Source organism: Phoca vitulina, unplaced genomic scaffold (genome assembly GCF_004348235.1).
Source record: "Phoca vitulina isolate PV1807 unplaced genomic scaffold, GSC_HSeal_1.0 scaffold15, whole genome shotgun sequence".
Taxonomy (NCBI): domain Eukaryota; kingdom Metazoa; phylum Chordata; class Mammalia; order Carnivora; family Phocidae; genus Phoca; species Phoca vitulina.
The window spans coordinates 17,262,708-17,282,171 of record NW_022589718.1 but is presented as its reverse complement, the minus strand read 5'-3'; the positions used below and the strand labels follow the sequence as shown (position 1 = coordinate 17,282,171).

Below are 19,464 nucleotides of genomic sequence, written 5' to 3'. Positions count from 1 at the left end.
ATAAAAATGATTTTAATACACTGAGTAGGCTTACAGTTTTCTTATTTCTAGATTAATTTTTAGTGCTTTTGAAGGTTTCTGTTATGAGGACCCTTCCTTTAACTTTTTTAAACATCCAAAGTCGCCTTCTTGAAACTTGTTCAGATAAGTGAAAAGTTATAATTGAAATTAGCCTTTAATTCTAAGACCTATTCTGGTATTGATATTCAAATATATTTTGGTGGATTATATAAGATTTCTGTTTTTGACAATTATTACCCTGGATATTCTTTTCATAAAGTTTATCCATTTTACCCTTTGTCTGCTCTTGCCTTTGTTTTCCACACTTTACTGAGCATTGTGTATTTGTGATTTCTTATGAGGTCTCTTCTTCTCCAGGACCTTTTCCTCATACTGTCTTTGTGTTGGGTATTAGTAGAACAGGCTATGCATGAGTAAATCTTCATCCAGACAGGTCTGCAGTGTTTCCAAACCACTCATGAGTAACCGTACCTTAAATCACTTAAGTAGACAAACACAGTACTCGATGGAACAAAAATATTCATTTTAAGCCATATCACTCTCTGGTATATATAACATCTGTTTAGACTCAAGGAAACTTGTAAGAGTTTTTCAATCTATTTCTTTACCCAGATGAAGAATTGTATCTGAACTACACATGTAAAAAGGAAACCAAGACAAAATTATTGTGCCTACAACAACAAAAAAATCATGTATTTATTTTATTACCATATGCCAGTCTCTCACCAGTTCCTAAGTTTCAATTAATTTCCTTTGTCTAGAATCCTCATTAATCAAACTACCTCAGAAACAGAGCACATTGGGGCAATTGAACAAAACTGAATATATAGCATATGAAAGTAGTAAATAAGTAATTGGTAGAAATCCATTGTTCTCAGAAAATTGCCTATTCTCATAGTGCCATATTTGATGTGATTACCCCTAAGTTTCACTAACTTTAATAATGTAAAAAGCTGTGAATTACTGCAGTATATACCCAGTGCAAGAGCTTCATACTATGCCATTTTAAAAAATGCACAAGACAAAATGCCTGATAGAGTGTTAAGGGCATAGGGTATGCATCATTGGCTCATGCATGGAGCAGAAAAGGAAGAATGAGAACAGGAACTTATGATATTTTATATGCATGTACTATTCAATTTTTTATTTTTTAAATGCTTAATCATATTTAAACACATTTACTCTTTTGTATTTTGATGGGGTGGTTCATTTAGTAAAGCACTCTATACTTGAGATGACTTTGGTAACACTGGTCATTGACATTTTATCTAATAGCGGATAAATAGAAGATGACAAGTTGGCCTCATTTCTAAATACTTCCCTTGCTCTTCCCATTGCTGGGGAGCAAACCAAAATTAATTATTTAAACATTTTCTGTGAGCTTGTTATGTTTAAATAATGATATTGCTAGAGGTAGGCATAAAGGCAAAGATCATTTAATTGTTGGTATTAAATCTAGAAAACTTTTCAAAATGTGAGGAGTGGGGGTGCTTGGGTGGCTCCGATGGTTAGGCATCTGCCTTCAGCTCACGTCATGATCTCTGGGTCCTGGGATCGAGCCCCATGTCAGGCTCCTGGCTCAGCAGGGAGTCTGCTTCTCCCTCTCCCTCTGCCTCTCCATCCGCTCGTGCTCTCTCTCTGTCTCTCAAATGAACAAATGATATCTTTAAAAAAATGTGAGAAGTGTATCTTTTCTATATCCTAAAGCAAGTGATAGAGTAAGAAAAAAGTTTATGCAAAAATATATGTTCAACAATAAAAATTAATTAAATAGTAATGAATTCACAAATGGAATATTATTTAGTAAGGATTAAGTTTTGCATATTCTATTTGAATACAGACAAAGTCTTGATAGATTTTTCTTTATGGACTAATGAATTGAAATTTTATTCAACTTTATTCATGAATCTGAAGAAATTTGCTAAAATTAGAATCATCTACCTCCTTATTCATTGTTGAATTTACTAAAATGGACCTCATATGTCTCAGAGAATTCATCAACCATTTTAATAGTTATACATATTAATTTTAACTCAATAAATTATACTCACTTTTTCTAAGTCTCCTCAACTATTTTTTTTTAAAGATTTTATTTATTTATTCATGAGAGACACAGAGAGAGAGAGAGAAGCAGAGGGAGAAGCAGGCTCCCAAGGAGCAGGGAGCCTGATGCGGGGCTCGATCCCGGGACCCTGAGATCATGACCTGAGCCGAAGGCAGACGCTTAACCATCTGAGCCACCCAGGCGCCCTCCTGAACTATTTTTGAGTGGAGTAATAATATATAATCATTGTTGCACTGAAATTTTAGAAGAGTAATTCTGTTTTGTTCTTTAGTGACAGGATTAGAGAAAATGTGATACTACATTTAGCCAGGGCCCAAACCTGAGGGGTCACTGGCGAAGGCATGAGGCTGAGCAGAGCGCATGCTCCGGGGCTGGCTGGTCTGCTGATAACTGGTGAGCACCAGAATACTCCCTCCCTCCCTGAGGGGGGCTGCAGAGGTCTATGTGTGGCTGGAGAAAGTGTTTTCACAGGTGGTATACAGTACTCTAGAGTAGTTTTGTCATCAATCCCTTGCTATCTCTCTGTTTCCAAATCTGCATGTGTATTTTCAGAAATGTGTATTGCTTTTCCCAATTCCACTCAAATTTAGTAAAATAGGTATCAGTGTTCAAGGTGGAGTGGTATGCAAGGATTGTGAAAATCTGTCATAATTTCCCAGTCCCCTTATGTGGTGTATAGTTTACTGCAGTACATATCAAGGTCATTCTGCTGAAAATAGAAACAGAATTAAATTATTAACTCATAGAAACATAATGGGTGGTTGTCAGGGGCTGGGAGTGGGTGAAATAGGGAGAGGTAAGAGTACAAATTTTCAGCTATAAAATGATTAAGATCTGAGGACCTAATGTATAACATCGTGAGTATAGTTGATAACACTATATATCATAGTTGAAATTTGCAAGAGTGTAGAACTTAAATATTCTCACCAAAAAAGAACACACACACGTGTGCACACATACACACACACACACATACACACACACAGGAGGTGATGGATGTGTGGATGTGTAATTAACTAAATGGGAGAAAATCCTTTCCCAGTGTGTATATGTATATCAAATCACTATGATGAGCACTGAATATCTCACAATTTTATATGTCACTTATATGCCAGTAAAGCTGAGATTTTTTTTTGGATCACACTTTTTTATTCATTTCCTTATTTGCTCAGTATTTGTTAAATATTGACATGGGTCAGGTACAATTTGGTAATTTGGTCCTGGAAATAAATAAGTGAACAGAACATGCTCATTCAGTAAAACATGGCCTATTCGACTATGCAGGGTATGTAGAATTTTACCCAGTTTGTGAAATTCAGATAAAACCATTTTGTATTTCTTTAAGCAAATTGGAAGGTTGAGTGTTGGATAGCATTCCAATTTATTATTAAAAGTGGTATGTTTATTTTATTTCTTATTTTAAGGTACAGGTAATTAGTTGTGGAGTTAAATTAATAATATTGAAGGTAGAATCAGGTAAAAATTGAGATATATATATTTATATATGAGAAGAGAAAAATAGTGGTAAGTTGTTTTTAGTAAATTTATCTGTTTATTGAGTGACTACTAAGTCCATAAAACAGAACAGGCTAATTTGTTCAATGAATGACTATTTCTCAAATAGCATGGTTTACAGGCTTTTAGTATTAATTTAGTAATCCAGTACTCATTTAAATATTTCTTTTTGCAATTGGAAATCTTAAGAAACAAATACATCATTTAGATTTGAAACTTCATTTTTTAAGCATTACTTGCAATTTTTAATATAGTTAAATCTGAAGTATATTAATCCTTGCTACTTAGTTTCATGGTGTGCTTTTATGGTGATGCTTCTTTAAATGAATGCTCTCATGGGTAATCTAAGGCACATGAATGATTCATCATTCTCCATCCTTCACATCTCCTTCTTACATTGAGAGGATTGCATTGCTCTCTTATTTGTATCAACAAACTCAAAATTAGGGAATGATGAATTACATATTGAACAGCCACCATGCTCTTGGTGTATGTGTCTGCTCATGTTTAGAACACAAAACTTCTTCCCCTTAAGTTGGATTCTATCCAAGGAGATTGCACTGATCTGTGTCCTATTGCTCTATAAACTATTAAATAAAAAGATTGTAAAGCACAGGTGTGTGAAAGCATGCCTATGGCTTTAAACAAGTATCTTCAGGTAACTATTTCCAGGAGGCTGCCTGTTAGAATATATCTCAGGGACAATTAAGTTCCTAAGAAGAATTTAATTCAAGTTCAGTTTTGCCATTTTCCATATGTGTAGATAAATAATAAACATCCCATTCCTAAAAATTACCTCAGCCACCTTATCCTTACATCTTACTATGTGTTCCCCCATTACACTACAGAGCTCCCCTTATTATCCAGTCCCTGGGTCTTCCCTGTTCTTATTTTGATTACAGATTTCAGTTTTCTTTTCCTTTCAGAAGGCTCAGCTCAAGATAGACTTTCTTCATGGAGCAGTGGTAATAAATTTGACCTCTTACCATTTTTTTTCTCATCCTGGTTTTCACTGTTTATTTGTCTATACATTTTCAATATATGGTTATATATGGCTTAAAACAATTCCTGGGCAGATTTTCATCAGTCTAGTTTAACAGGAAAGGTTCTAGAGCACAAATCTTATGTCCAAGTTCACAAATGGAGAGGAGAAAGCTTATAACCGTCCTGAAATAGGTTTATATGCTTCTTTGGAAGGTTTTTATATTTTTGCTAATTATGCATGCAAACATAACTTATATATATAAATACCTGTGTATGTATATGTTGGTAGAGTATTGTTTGTTTTGTGATCTAGGAATGTTAATACATAATAGATTTAGTTCAATTCATTTTTTTTTTTAGCTTTTATTTATTCATTTGACAGAGAGAGAACAAGAGAGCACAAGCAGGGGGAGCTGCAGAGGGAGAGGGAGAAGCAGACTCCCCGATGAGCAGGGAGTCAGACATGGAGCTTGATCCCAGGACATTGGGATAGTGACCTGAGCTAAAGGCAGATGCTTAACCCACTGACCCACCCAGATGCCCCTAGTTTAATTCATTTTAATTGCTCTGTTATTCTGTCTTTCAATATACTGATTTTGTATATACATTTCTCTATTAACTTTTATGAGATTTTAAAAACATTTTAGTATTACAAGAGCATCCTGTGAAAATGTTTTATTCTTTATAATTTCCAGGGTTTCTGTAGCATATATAAGGGAAATTCTGGGATAAAGAGCATGCACATCTTCTGTTTAATGGATATTTTCATAATTGTTTTCCAAAGTGAGGTACCAATTCATACTCCCACTAGCAGTTTTTGAGAATACCTATTTTTGAGAGATACAAGAAAACCGTATTTTCCACAAACTTGATATTCCCAGTAACTTTAAATTAACTGCACATGTGGGTCTATTTCTGGAATTTCAGTTATATTGCAGTGGTCTGTTTTTCTACCCTTGAATCCACAGTACCCAAGTTGAATATAGCTTCATAATAAATTTTGATATCTGGTATGGTAAACGCTGTTCTTACTCTTTTATTTTTTTTTTATTTTTTTTAAAGATTTTATTTATTTATTTGACAGTGAGAGACACAGCGAGAGAAGGAACACAAGCAGGGGGAGTGGGAGAGGGAGAAGCAGGCTTCCTGCAGAGCAAGGAGCCCGATGCGGGGCTCGATCCCAGGACCCCGGGATCATGACCTGAGCCGAAGGCAGATGCTTAACAACTGAGCCACCCAGGCGCCCTGTTCTTACTCTTTTAAAACTTTTTATTCTCTCCCTTCCACTCGTTAATATGAATTTATTTCTATTTGAAATGTAAAACAAGTTTATCATAGTCAAAACTAGAAAAATGATTCACCTGATAAGTGCGCAATCATTCTGAGAAAACAGTTATTTTTTATAAATATAGCTGCAAACTATCCTCTTTTATATTGAAATAATCTTACCTATTTCATTTCTGGTCATGTTTATGATATGTTGGTTCTTTCTTACGTTATTTTCATATAAACTTCTCTGCTGCTCAAGTTTCTTCAGAGACACTTTATAAGTTCTGCATCCTTGTTCTCTTGCTTTTCCTTGCCTGAAATGCCACCATTCTGGCATGTTTTTCATTTCTTAAAATCTTAAATGTTATATAAAGTCTGGATCAACTGCTTCTGCAAAGCTACCTGATACCCTAGAGAGTGACGTTCCCTTTATCAAGTTCCCGGAGCAGGTATCACTCACATGGAACATATCAAATGTTCCTGGGCTGCTACTTTAAGACCCATAGTGCCCAGGAGCTTCAAGAAGTAAGCACCTCCCTCTCTTCCCTACAGCGTGTGCATGGATCCTTCATGTAAATTTCCTACATTTGATCTTAGCCAAAGGCAGAGAAGTGATTCCATGTAAATTTCCTTACAGTCATCCAGTGTCTGCTCATTTCTTACCATTCAAGGGAATGAATCTTTGCAGAGCTAGCCCATTTAATTTACGGAGAACCTAGTGAGAAAACTTTTTTCTTAGGATGTTTTCCAAATATTAGGCACTTCGTACAGGCTTCATGAACTTTTCCCCACACACCACATATGCTGTGTGTTGAATATTATGTTTTAAATTGACTCACTATCTCTACTTGAACCTATTTTTAAAGAAAGTTTTAAACTGATACAGTAAATTGGAAACCAGTCTCACCTGCCAAAAGATAACAGGAAAGATATGGCCATTTTCACCTGCCATAAGGTAAACAGAAAAGGTGAATACAATAGCAACAATGAAAAACAAAGTTATTATATCCCAACTGGAGAGACACTGTTTAGCTGAAAACTTCTCTAATTGCTTTTTTTTTTTTTTTTTTAGAAGGGTGGCTAGAAATTAGTAATGTGCCTGCTAGCATTAAAAAGACTTCCCTTGGGGCACCTGGGTGGCTCAGTCATTAAGCTTCTGCCTTCGGCTCAGGTCATGATCCCAGGGTCCTGGGATCGAGCCCCGCATCACGCTCCCTGCTCCACGGGAAGCCTGCTTCTCCCTCTCCCGCTCCCCCTGCTTGTGTTCCCTCTCTTGCTGTGTCTCTCTCTGTCAAATAAATAAATAAATAAATCTTAAAAAAAAAACAAAAAAACAAAAAAAAACTTCTGATGTGCTAAAAAAACTTGGAAGCACATATACACAAGAATAGATTTCTCTGTGAGTCAAAGATATTTAATGTCATGTTTCTTTACTATCTGAAATGACTACACTTACCACATAAGACAATTTTCCTACCACCAGTAGTAAATCTCACATTAGGAGAAGCACAGATTATTCATTTGCTCATTGGTTTATAGATACTAAAGAAAGCATAGTGTATATTTAAAGGTATTTAAAATGTTTTGTGGGGTGCCTGGGAGGCTCAGTCGGTTAAACATCCCACTCTTGGTTTCTGCTCAGGTTATGATCTCAGGGTCCTGAGTTTGAGCCCCTAGCCCGGATCCACACTCAGCGGGGAGTCTGCTTCTCTTCTCTCCCTCTCCTTCTGCTCCTCGCCCCTGCTCACGCATGCCCTCTTTCTCTCTAAAATACAGAAATGAGGGGCACCTGGGTGGCTGTCAGTTAAGCCTCTGCCTTTGGCTCGAGTCATGTTGCCAGAGTCTCAGGATGGATCCCCACATTGGGCTCCCTGCTCAGCGGGGAGCTTCTCCCTCTGACCCTCACTGCCCCCCACTCTCTCTCTCTCTCACTCAAATAAATAAATAAAATAATAAAATAAAATAAATACAGAAATGAATCTTTAAAAAATAAATAAAAATAAAATGTTTTGCGTGTAATAGGTATTCAGTAAATATTTGTCAGGGAACTAGTCTGATGTAATTAAGGAAATAAAAACATCAACAAAAACTGCTGTATCAATCCATAAACCTGAATCCAAAAATCAATGTTTTACTTATTTGAGGAATTTTGAGTATGTTGACTTTTTGGCCTTAATATTATTAATTACTAAAGTGGGACCTGTAAGATTCACTTTAATAGAGTTAGTTGTGTTGATGAATAAACAGAGTAACCTGTGCGAAGGGCTATAGGCAGTGTGGGGTCTGGCTGAGAAAATGAATTCAGGGATCAGAAAAGTGTCTTATATTTCTTGTCTTATTAACTCTTATGCCTATTAGCTCTTGGAGAAATTTCTTAACATTTGTAGGCCTCATTTTCCTTTTCTTATAAAAAAAAATAGGATAATAAGAACAGCTTTCTTCTCTGGGTTGAAGTTAGGATTAGATGAGTTAACTGGGCACTTGTGTCTGGCACATGATAATCTCTCTGCTGTCCTTTGCTGTTAGTATTATTCTTAATTTCCTTTCTTCCCCTTGAATGAAGGATCTTATAATGTTAAAATGTGCAGTTCTTTTTAAACAGAAAAGGAATCTTTTAGGAATATAACCAAACATAAACTGGGCATAAATGTATCTGGTAGGGAGCTCTAAAGTACTGTTAAAATGCAAAAGTCTGCAGATGGCACTAGAACATGAACAAGTTTCACCTTAGTACTGTATCATGGAAGTAATCTAGTGAATAAGCACTTTGTAGTTTATCATTAAATCTGTATAATGTTTCGAATGGATTTTGATATGCAGATCTTCACTCATTCAAATAAAAATTTTAAAGTGTTTTAAATAATTAGGAGATTTTTATTATTGCTTCTTTTCTTATTCATCCTAACTTAATTTTTTCTAATGCACTGTGTACAATAATTAAATAAATAAGTGAATAAAACAAATGAGCTAATAAAATATCAAGGATATCATTGGTTATTAATATATTCAGTTATTCTTAGAACTAGCAATTGACATGCTTTTAAACAATTTTGTTTTATATTCATCTAGTTAAACTCCCCATCTGTACTGTTTCTTGATTGTAAAATGGGTGTTTTTACACCACTTAAATGCAGTTTGCAAAGGTCACCAATTTATAATATGGCCAAGGCCTTTTCAGATCACCAGCTTGAAGTCTAAATTATATATCATGGCCTGGAATACAGCTCTCCAGATATCTAGAGAAAATGCAGTTTTATTTTTTTTTTTTTAAAGATTTTATTTATTTATTTGAGAGAGAGAAAGCATGAGAGGGGGGAGGGTCAGAGGGAGAAGCAGACTCCCTGCCGAGCAGGGAGCCCGATGCGGGACTCGATCCTGGGACTCCAGGATCATGACCTGAGCTGAAGGCAGTCGCTTAACCAACTGAGCCACCCAGGCGCCCGAAAATGCAGTTTTAAAAAAATAATTTTATAAAATGCAATCAGAAAACAACTTACACATTGGGAGAATCTGGAATCAAGTCTCAGTGCAAACTCTAGAGAAATTTCTTTGGTTGCCACAACAGAGGAGACACAGGGATGGGAACACAACCATGAGCTCTGTGGAGCCAGCTGGTTTCCTGTCCCATGGACAGGTATTCATAAGTGTAGGAGAGGAAGAATAATTTTCCATCTACCCTTTTGAGTTCTTGGCTGAGGCCCCTGTAATAAAGGACAGATTAACAACAACAAAACCCAATAGGCAGAAGTTTATTAACATGTATTCCTCACTTACACATAAGAAATAACTAGGGAAAAGTGAGTAACCCAAACAGATGGCTTAGAATTCAGACTTAAATGCAGTCTTAATAGGAAAAGGGGAGTGGAATGTAAGCCTCTTAGGGGAGAGGAAATTACTTTTAGGAAAGATGAATGGGCCCTTAGAAGGATAGATTGGAGGTGTAGTGGTTTTGTGGCAACGTGTGTCTGGGTGTGGTATCAACTTCTGTCCTCCTTAGGTGTTAGAGGAGTCAGTCCTTCCTGGCTGATGATACTCCCAGGGAGAGGATTTATGACAAGGGAGTTTCTTTTGGAGAATGTCTTTAGGCAAATAAGAGGAGTTCAGAGAAAGCCTCCCCCTTCATTTGCTGGTTTTTGACTGCCTAAGTTCAATGTATCAAGATGCCAAGGTGGCATATTTTGCAATCTTTCATTGTAAACGGTGATTTCTTGGTTTGGATACAGCGGAATTAATACAATAAATAATCTTTTAAACCACTTCCTTTTATACCCATGAAGATAAGGGTCAGCCTCCCTGTGTAAGAGAAGCATTTCTTTTCTTTCCTTTAGTCTTTGTAAAATTATTTTGTTTCTGCATAGGGAACCACTTTTCCACGAATTCTTTTTCACTTCTGTTCATTTCAATATATTAACCAATTGGGAATTTTTTTTCAGTTCCAAATCACTAAGTAAAAATGAAGAAAAAAAAAAACAACTTTTAAAAGCTCATGAAAACAGCTAAGACACAGGGGCTGAAAGTGGGTTCTAGAAGATAGCCTCTTAGATCATTCAAATTACTGTTATTTCATTTGTTACCGACAGACAATTGGGTATTTAGTTATATTTCCAAATTCTGTAGGTATCCATTTTTTAGCATTTTATTGATTTAATATTTTTAAAAAATCAGTAAAAACAAAAATACCAATTTTCTTCATAAATTCTAAAATTATGTAATTTTTTCATAGAAGATATATTCACTGGCATATGGTGGGGTAAAGAAGGAAAAGCTCTAAGATTCAATATATATTTATATTTTAGTTAAGTTACTATACATTGAATTGTTTAATCTTTACATATGTTTCAAAGGTAGTTCAGTTTACTGTTAGTTTTTAGATGATATGTTTGGAATGACATAAGTAGTATATGGTAACAATACTGTCAAAATTTAAAACTTCATGAATGTCATCCTCTGACCTTGTTGAACACACACGTTGATCAGATCTTTTTGAAAACCTGCTGCCTGCATGACGGTATCGTTGGACAAATGGTGGCTACGGAATATTTGTTTATTCAATAAATTTTTGTGCACCTATTTTTCTACTTTAGGGAGTTGTACCAATCAACAGCTCAAAGTCCCTGTCCTCATATAGCTTCTATTCTAGTGGAAGTGACAGAAAATAAACAGATGGATATTTAATATACTGCTAAGTGGAAATAAGTTCTATGAAGACCCAGAACATGACAGTCAAGTTCTTCCCTCTCTGTCTGAAAAGCTATTACCCTGGTGGATGCATAGCTCCCCCCATTCAAGTCCTTGTGGACATTACTCAAAACTTGGGTTTCCAATGAGGCTTTAACAGGCTACCCTGTCTAAATGGCAGCACACATTTTCATTATCCTCCATCCTTGCATTATTTAGCTTCTCACTACTGTCTCACTTACTGTCTGTTTTAGTTATTTTTGCTTGCTCTTTGTGCCCAGCTTGAGAATATAAATCCCATGAAGGCAGGAATTTTTGTCTTCCCTGCTGCACTGATAGCTTCTAGAAAGATGCCTTGTGTGTAGAAAGTGTTAAACTAATTTTTGTTTGATATATAAATAAATATGATAATTATGCTATGGGAACATGGTCCTTGAAACTAAGCAGCAGAGGCAAGAATTAAGGCAGAAGTTGGAAACCTTTAAAATAATCTTGTCATGACATAAATGCTGACAAGAACTGATACAAATAGACATTTGTGAAAAAATATGATATAAAGGTGGAACTACATGCCCCCCCCAAAAGAGACATAGGATCTAAGCATCTTTAAAATTTTTAGGTTTTTTTTTAGCTATCATGACTTAAAATATTGTGCCACTATCAATAGAATAAGGGACACAATGATGGCATTAGAATTGGAGATATGTTTTCGAGGACTGTTGTCTCAAAAAGTCCCCACCACCAGCCCCAAGATATCGTCTAGTCCAATAAAGGACATGCAATAGCTACAGCTTTTCCAATTCACTAATGGGAAAAAAAAAAAAAAAAAGACATATCTTGGATTGTATAATATTATTTTGAATTAAATATAATTCCACTCACTCTCACTGCACTCCCTAAATATGTTTCTAATTGTGTGAATTACATGCTTTCTACATATATTCATCCATCCATAGAGTCAACAAATACTTATTGAATTATTTAATGAAGCTCATGGATGTAACAGAAATATACTAAATGATAACATCATGATTCCCAAAGTGCCCCCTTTCCTGAATTAAAGTAAAAATCAATTTGGTTTTAGCTGAATCAACAATAAAACCACCAGAAAAATGCCTAGCATGGAGTAGATATTCAATAAAAGTGCCTATTAATCTTTTTGTTTCATTTATAGCATACCTGTGTTTGATGCTAAGGTGACTATAAAAAATTTTAAGCAAGGGAGTTTATAATCTTATTGTGAGTATAAAGGAGAAAAAATAATTTTCCCTCTACCCTATGAGTTCTTGGGTAAGGATTCTATAATAAAAAACAGATTAAGGGGTGCCTGGGTGGCTCAGTCATTAAGCATCTGCCTTCGGCTCAGGTCATGATCCCAGGGTCCTGGGATTGAGCCCCGTAGAAAGCCTGCTTCTCCCTCTCTCACTCCCCTTGCTTGTGTTCCCTCTCTTGCTGTGTCTCTCTCTGTCAAAAAATAAATAAAATCTTAAAAAAAAAAACAGATTAATAGGAGAAAAAAAACACAGAATTTTATTAACATGTATACCTCATTCATATGTGGGAAATACTCAGGGAAAAATGAGTAACCCAAAGACATGTCTTTGAATTCTGACTTAAAACCATCTTAGTAAGGAATGTGGAGTGGAATGTAGACCTCTCAGAGGTGAGGAAATTATTTTTAGGAAAGATGAATGAGCCCTTAGAAGAATAAATGAGAGGTGTGATAGTTTGGGACAAAGTGTGTCTGGGTGTGGTGTTGAGTTCTGTTCTCTCCTGTGACAAGAGTCAATCCTCCCTGGGTGATGAAATTCCTGGGGATGGCCCTAATGACAAAGGAGTTTCTTTTGGAGGGTCTCTCTTTAGACAGGTAAGAGTTGTTTAGAAAAATCTTCCTATATTTGCTATTTTCAAGTGCCTACGGCTAAAAATAAGCAGTATGTCAAAGTGGCTTACTTTGGGGTGGCATGTTCTGCTACTTCTTCATAAACTAAGACAAGAAACAACCATAAAACAAGAGAAAAGAGCGTGAAATATATATGTGTATCCTCCACAAGGCTCCTCAGGTAACAAGAGCTAGTCAATATTCTTGCTTAGTTTTTTAACCCTAGTACTGAAAAAAGGCTGATTTGTAGTATGTAAAGCAAAAGGAGATAGTGTTACCAGTTCTCTTTACTCATTTTCCACCTATGGTGGCAAGGCAGGTTAATACTCATGATGTATGTGTGCCCATCCAAGGTTAGTATCAGTAATGAGGATGAAGCATTCATCTCTTCTCCTGGCCTATATTCTCCTATATGGCCCCTCCTAAAATTCAACAGGAAGAGAGGTGTACAATCAGGGGCAGGCCTCAGTGGACCAACTCTCCAGCATCTTCTATACTGGCACCACTTAATGATGACTTTTCAGGCTTCTTTTTATGTCCCTCCTTCATGTCATCAGATATTGAACTTTTCTGCATTTCCTCTCTGCCTCCAACTTTTTACATCAAAAGTGGGCCTTACCTTTTATTTTACTTTTTAAAACCTAAACAATTCAGAGAGTTTAAGCCCAATTATTGGCTCAACTGCTTTATCTTTATTTAGGTAGTCAACATTTACTTATGCTGGGAAAAAAAAAAAAAACTTGGTTAATATTGATCTTTAAAAAGTCATCTGTGGAAAAAAAAAAGTCATCTGTGTTTGATTCATTTAAAGCAGAACATTCTAAATGTTCTTAATGAATCTCTTCTTTACCTTGTCTCCAAAAGTAAGAAAACCCTAAGCAGAACACATTTCTTAAGAGTTCATTACAAATTAGAAAATTTTACATCAAAACAAATTTGACTATACTACTATATATACTTTAATCTGATAAAATGTAACTAAAGTTGTCAAAGTGGAATAAAAAGACTTTCAATAGAGTAGTTTGAAATTTGTTTGCAAGATTTTTCATAAACAATGATGCTTTCCAATCAGTCATCAAGGCCATGGAAGCCATACTTTATCTTCCTTGTTCTCGTTAAGTTTTTCTACTTGCTATTAAAGTACAAGCCAATAACCCTTAGTCTTTCTCTGATTCTCTTTCTTACTATTCTTTAAACCCGTTTTCCTGTTGATCCTTATTGATTTAAATAGTGTGGGCTCTCCACTTGCCCGGTTAAACTCCCCAGCTATATTTCTGGCAAATTTGTTTGTCCTTAAAGATTTTCCATTTCCTCCTGCTGTGTATGTGTAGCAGTGCTTGCCAATGGGCTCCTCATGCTTGCAATCTTAGTGTAAATGGTGCTCCTGACTGTGTTGTTTCATCTCTTGTTGTTGATATACCTCTGAGTAGGCAAAAGCCTTCTCAGCCTCCTTCGTAGTTGCTGTAATGGATAGGTTTTATGATTATTATTATTTTAATATTATTAATATCACATGAGGGGATCTGAGAATTGAGTTACTTTGATATTAGGAACCTAAATCTAAGTCTATGCCTAAATTAATGCCCAAACTGATTGATTTTCATCCAATTAAATACTGAAGATGTAGTTCCTATATAAAAGCACATAATTTTAGGATGCATAAAGGATGTAAAATAAGCTAAGAATGACTATTGGGTCACTGAAAAGTCTCTCTTTAAAATGTCCACATTTTTATAGAACTTTTATTCATTTGGGAATGTGTTTCTCCTTTAATGCCTATTCAGGTTTCTTTTTTTCTGTCAGGCTTGGCTAGAATCCTCTTCTATTTCCTATCTCAAGAGGCAGCCCATTTGACTCAGATATCTTTCATCATTCTTGAAATTCACTTGCTAGGCTGCTGTTTTTCCAGGCTATAAAAACTGACTACTGGTTTATTTTCCATAAACCAACTGGAAAAAAATCCATTCCAAATGGACATTTTTTTCTCAAGTAGCAAATTTTAACTACCACCATATTGGAATATGCCTTTGAGAATTAAGTGTCATAGATAGGGAGAAGTTTAAATTGCCATGGTAAGTGGACGTTACTGTATTGTTTTCAATCTCTCTCAACATTAGTAGCTGTTTAGAGACTCATTTTCTGGGAACAGAAAGTAAAATGCCTTTCTGCTTTGTCAAGTTCACACCATATAATCTGAACACTTCAAACATTTTGTTTTTAAAATGAGATTTTAATCATGTCTTTTGAAATTAATTCTAATATAATTACTCATATGGCTCTTGAGTTAGGTGACCACTAGCTAAGAGATAGAAAATAAGTTTTAAAATGAGTCTTTTTACCATTTAAAATGAAAAGGACACTTTAACATCCTACTTTCCTGCTCCCATATTGCTCTTATGTAAGTCAATGTAATATTCATTTGAGAGCTCAGGAAACTGGGGCAGAGAAAGGCTAAGTGACTTGCCCTAGGACTTGCCTAGGAATGGCCAGGCTGGGGTTGCAACTTGGCACATAAATCTGGGACTGCATTTAGTTGATTGTTCTCCATTCCTTGTCTGAACAAATAGCAGACAATTGTAGTGTTAAATCTAACATGATCAACTCTTAAAGAAAAGTGACACCAACATGATTTACCACTTCACCTAGAAATAAGCTACTCCCATTGAGCAGGTTAAGAGGTTTTGGAACCAAGATTCAATTTTTATGGTTACAAGGCTGTTGCATATTGGTACTTGAGTATACTGAATACTAGCTCCAGAATCAGAAATCAAAATCAATTTCTCAAATTATCTAGCTTACTTTCTCAGAGATGTATGTTTTATATTCATATTTCCCATAACAGGGGACACAGGGGACAGGGCTGAGCAGAAATTAAATGCTCAATTTCTATTTTGATTTTAAGAAATCAGATTAGGGAAATCAATAAATAATTTGCTATTTCCTTCTAGTCTTTGTGCTTACATTTCTGCATTATATCCCGTGTTTATGTGAGTAGTATTATAAAATTGTTACATGTGATATTTAAAAAAACAGTCATATCAGATATATCACTTCCAATATAAAATCGGGTTCTCTTTATGGCTATATCATCAGAGTAGCAATTTAGTGGCAAAATCTAAACTGGAGATAAGAAGTGCTCAATACCTGGACTTGAACTAACTTTCTAATGTCCTTAAGCACATGTGCAATGTTTGATAGTCCTTTTTCTATATTTGGTAAAACTCAGATTTTAAAGAGCTATGTCCCACAACTCACCACCACGCTTATCAGTTCTTACTCCCATTTTTAAGTTGTCCAAACTCCTCCTCCCTTAATGGTCATGAGGATATAAACATGTAGTAGGGTCCCTTGGTCATCCTTTTAGACAATATTTTTCCCTTACAAGACATAAAATGGGGCATTCCATTAATAGCTTTTATTTTTACCCTTAATTTAACCACCAGCAATCGAAAACAATTATCTTATGCATTGTACTCTCGCTTAGCATCGCATCTTCTTTTCTTCCTCTGTTCTCATAAATATTAGCAGAGGTCAAATTTTCTTTAGCTTTCCCCATCTATCCAGAAAGATGTCATGTTTAATTCTATTCACAGGTGCCCTCCTTTTTCCACTGCCAATTTTAGAAAATAAATAATAAAACCTTATTGAAAGAGGGCAAAGACTATTGGGGTCAGCAAGGAGAAGATGGTTCTTCTACATACACACATACATTCTAGATCCCGCACATTGAAATCCAAACGGAGCAAGTTTTGGTCACGGAGCTTCTGAAGAAGTAGCCTGTGAAGGAAGGAAGTGAACCTTGGTGCCACATGTCCCCACGCCATCTACCTGCAGACTTGAACCACAGCACAGCTTCCTTCAGTTTTGCATATGCTGATGGGAGTCAGAATACTAGTGTAAGATCAAGAACTGTTTACACTGGATTATGTTAATTATAACCTGTGTATGTCATCCCCACTCTGTAGAGCCTAGCTGCTTGGCTCATCTTCTGTCACCATCACTAGTTTTTCGACCACCACCTCACTGAATGCACAGCTTATCTCTGGATCCCAGCTCAGTCACCTCAACTGCTGGCCCCATATTCAGTATCCCCATTTCTTTTCCGTTCTCTAGCTCATATCCTGCACATAGACTTGCACTGACCCCTGATTCATACTCCAGTACCAAACTCCAGACTCTCATCGGAAATCCCATTTCTTTGCTTTTCTTTACCCCTCAAAGATTGCCTGTACTCATTTTCTTCACTTCCTCATTTTCAGTTTTCTTTTTAGCCCACTGTAATTAGGACTTCAAATACTGAAAGATCTCTTTTAACTCTCTCTGTAGAAGATCTTCATCATTTTAGTTTCACGTCAGGAGTCACTTCCTTTGTGAGGCATTCTCTTTTCACCCCTTCTCTTACTACCACTTTCAAACGAGTCTCCCCCATTATATCCCCATGCCTATTATCTTCATAGCACCTGTCACTATTTAATATTTTAATGCTTATATCATATTGTATTATTGTATTTCTCTTGTGGTTATCCCCTTCTGTGAGGCACGGGAATAATACCAAATGGTCTCTGCTATTCTAGTTAATTTCTTTCACATTCTGTCCAACTATGTAGACTTCACCAGAATTCCCTGGGGCTAGATTATTAGTGATGAAGCATGTTTAGGTCATTCCAGATTAATTAATTCTCTTCTAATTTTTATATGTTATTAAATTTATTGAACAAAATAACCCTTCTAAAAACCAGATTTTCCATACCTTTGGAGAAAAATATTGAAAAATTCACAAGATCTAATTCTATTTGCCATGCATCTTTCATTTAACCTCATAAAATCCTGCTGGATATTTTATTCACATTATCAGGATTTTGAAAGTATGTTTCTTTGTAAACATGTGCAGAGTCCAAATTTCAATAAACCATTTCCTGAATTACACACAAATACAGTTAAATGCATTTACCTTAATGTGAATGCTGATAGCTGTCTTGATCCAAAAAGGCTGAAGAGTTCACCGGTATTAACTAAAAAAGACTAGGTGTTTTAAGTTGTTTGATCCTAATAAATGCTTTGTAGACATGAAATATAGCATGAAATTGAATGGCAAAACTAAGATGAAGAAGGTCTTAATTATTTTATTAAGTAGCCAGGAGGAGTGAGTCTACACAACCTTGAAAACCAAAAGAATTGCAAAGAAAGTATTGTGAAGTAAGATGTTGAATTTATATTGGAGAGGAAGGTAGAGAAGACTAAGCCAGAATGACATCTCAGTGTGGTGATGTTTTCTCTCAGGAAATCATGATCATCTCTCCCTGTCTCTTAGGAAATCTACTTTGCTAATCTGAGAAAATAAGTATCTCTGCAAGTGTACATTTGTTTGATAGATCTCTTTAGAGTGACAATATCATTTAGTGAATCAATTTTCTATTTTACTTACAGAATTTTCAGAATGCCTAGGGAACCAAGATATTTCAGAATATTTTTAATACTTGAAAGTGGATCCACCTTTAATATTTTAAACAAAGGTTGTAATAGTTACAAATCTATGATAGTTTGCTTAATCTCTTAGAGTACATTGTTACTCTTCTTTGCTAGTACTACTACTGCACTGTAACAGCTACTGAAAGGTATTGTGATCTTAAAAACCATAGCCAAAAAACAATAAATCCAATCAAGAAATGGTCAGAAGACATGAACAGACGTTTCTCCAAGGAAGACATCCAAATGGCCAACAGACACATGAAAAAATGCTCAACATCACTTGGCATCAGAGAAATACAAATCAAAACCACAATGAGATACCACCTCACACCTGTTAAAATGGCTAAGACAAACAACTCAGGAAACAACAGATGTTGGCAAGGATGCGGAGAAGGGGGAACCTTCTTACAGTGTTGGTGGGAATGCAAGCTGGTGCAGCCACTCTGGAAAACAGTATGGTGGTTCCTCAAAAAGTTAAAAATAAAGCTACCCTACGACCCAGCAATTGCACTGCTAGGTATTTACCTAAAAGATACAAATGTAGGGATCCGAAGGGGCACAGGCACCCCAATGGTTATAGCAGCAATGTCCACAATAGCCAAACTATGGGACAAACCCAGATGTCCATCGACAGATGAATGGCTGAAGAAGATGTGATGTATATATATAATGGAATATTACTCAACCATCAAAAAGAATGAAATCTTGCCATTTACAACAACATGGAGGGAACTAGAGGGCATTATACTAAGTGGAATAAGTCAGTCAGAAAAAGACAAATATCATATGATTTCACTCATGTGGAATTGAAAAACCAAACTGATGAACATAGGGGAGGGGAAGGAAAAATAAAATAAGATGGAAACTTAGATGGAGACAAACCTTAAGAGACTCTTGGTCATAGGAAACTGAGGGTTGCTGGAGGGGAGGTGGGTGGGGAGATGGGGTAACTGGGTGATGGTCATTAAGGGGGACACTTGATGGAATGAGCTGTGGGTGTTCTATGCAGTTGATGAATCACTTAATTCTACCTCTGAAACTAATATTACACTAATATTATTAAATGGAATTTAAATAATTT

At 35.8% G+C, this 19,464-nt stretch overlaps 1 protein-coding gene across 3 annotated transcripts in view; it reads left to right on the top strand.

The window, feature by feature from the left end:
* SGCZ (sarcoglycan zeta) overlaps positions 1-19,464 on the top strand; it is a 1,037,264-nt gene that overhangs the window by 564,069 nt on the left and 453,731 nt on the right. The window contains exon 1 of one of the 3 annotated variants that reach the window (XM_032413512.1): positions 2,258-2,479. The exons of the other annotated variants lie outside the window; for them this stretch is intronic. The gene's annotated coding sequence lies outside the window, so the exon portion shown is untranslated. Of the gene's footprint in view, positions 1-2,257; positions 2,480-19,464 lie in introns of those variants that run through there. 3 annotated transcript variants of the gene reach the window in all.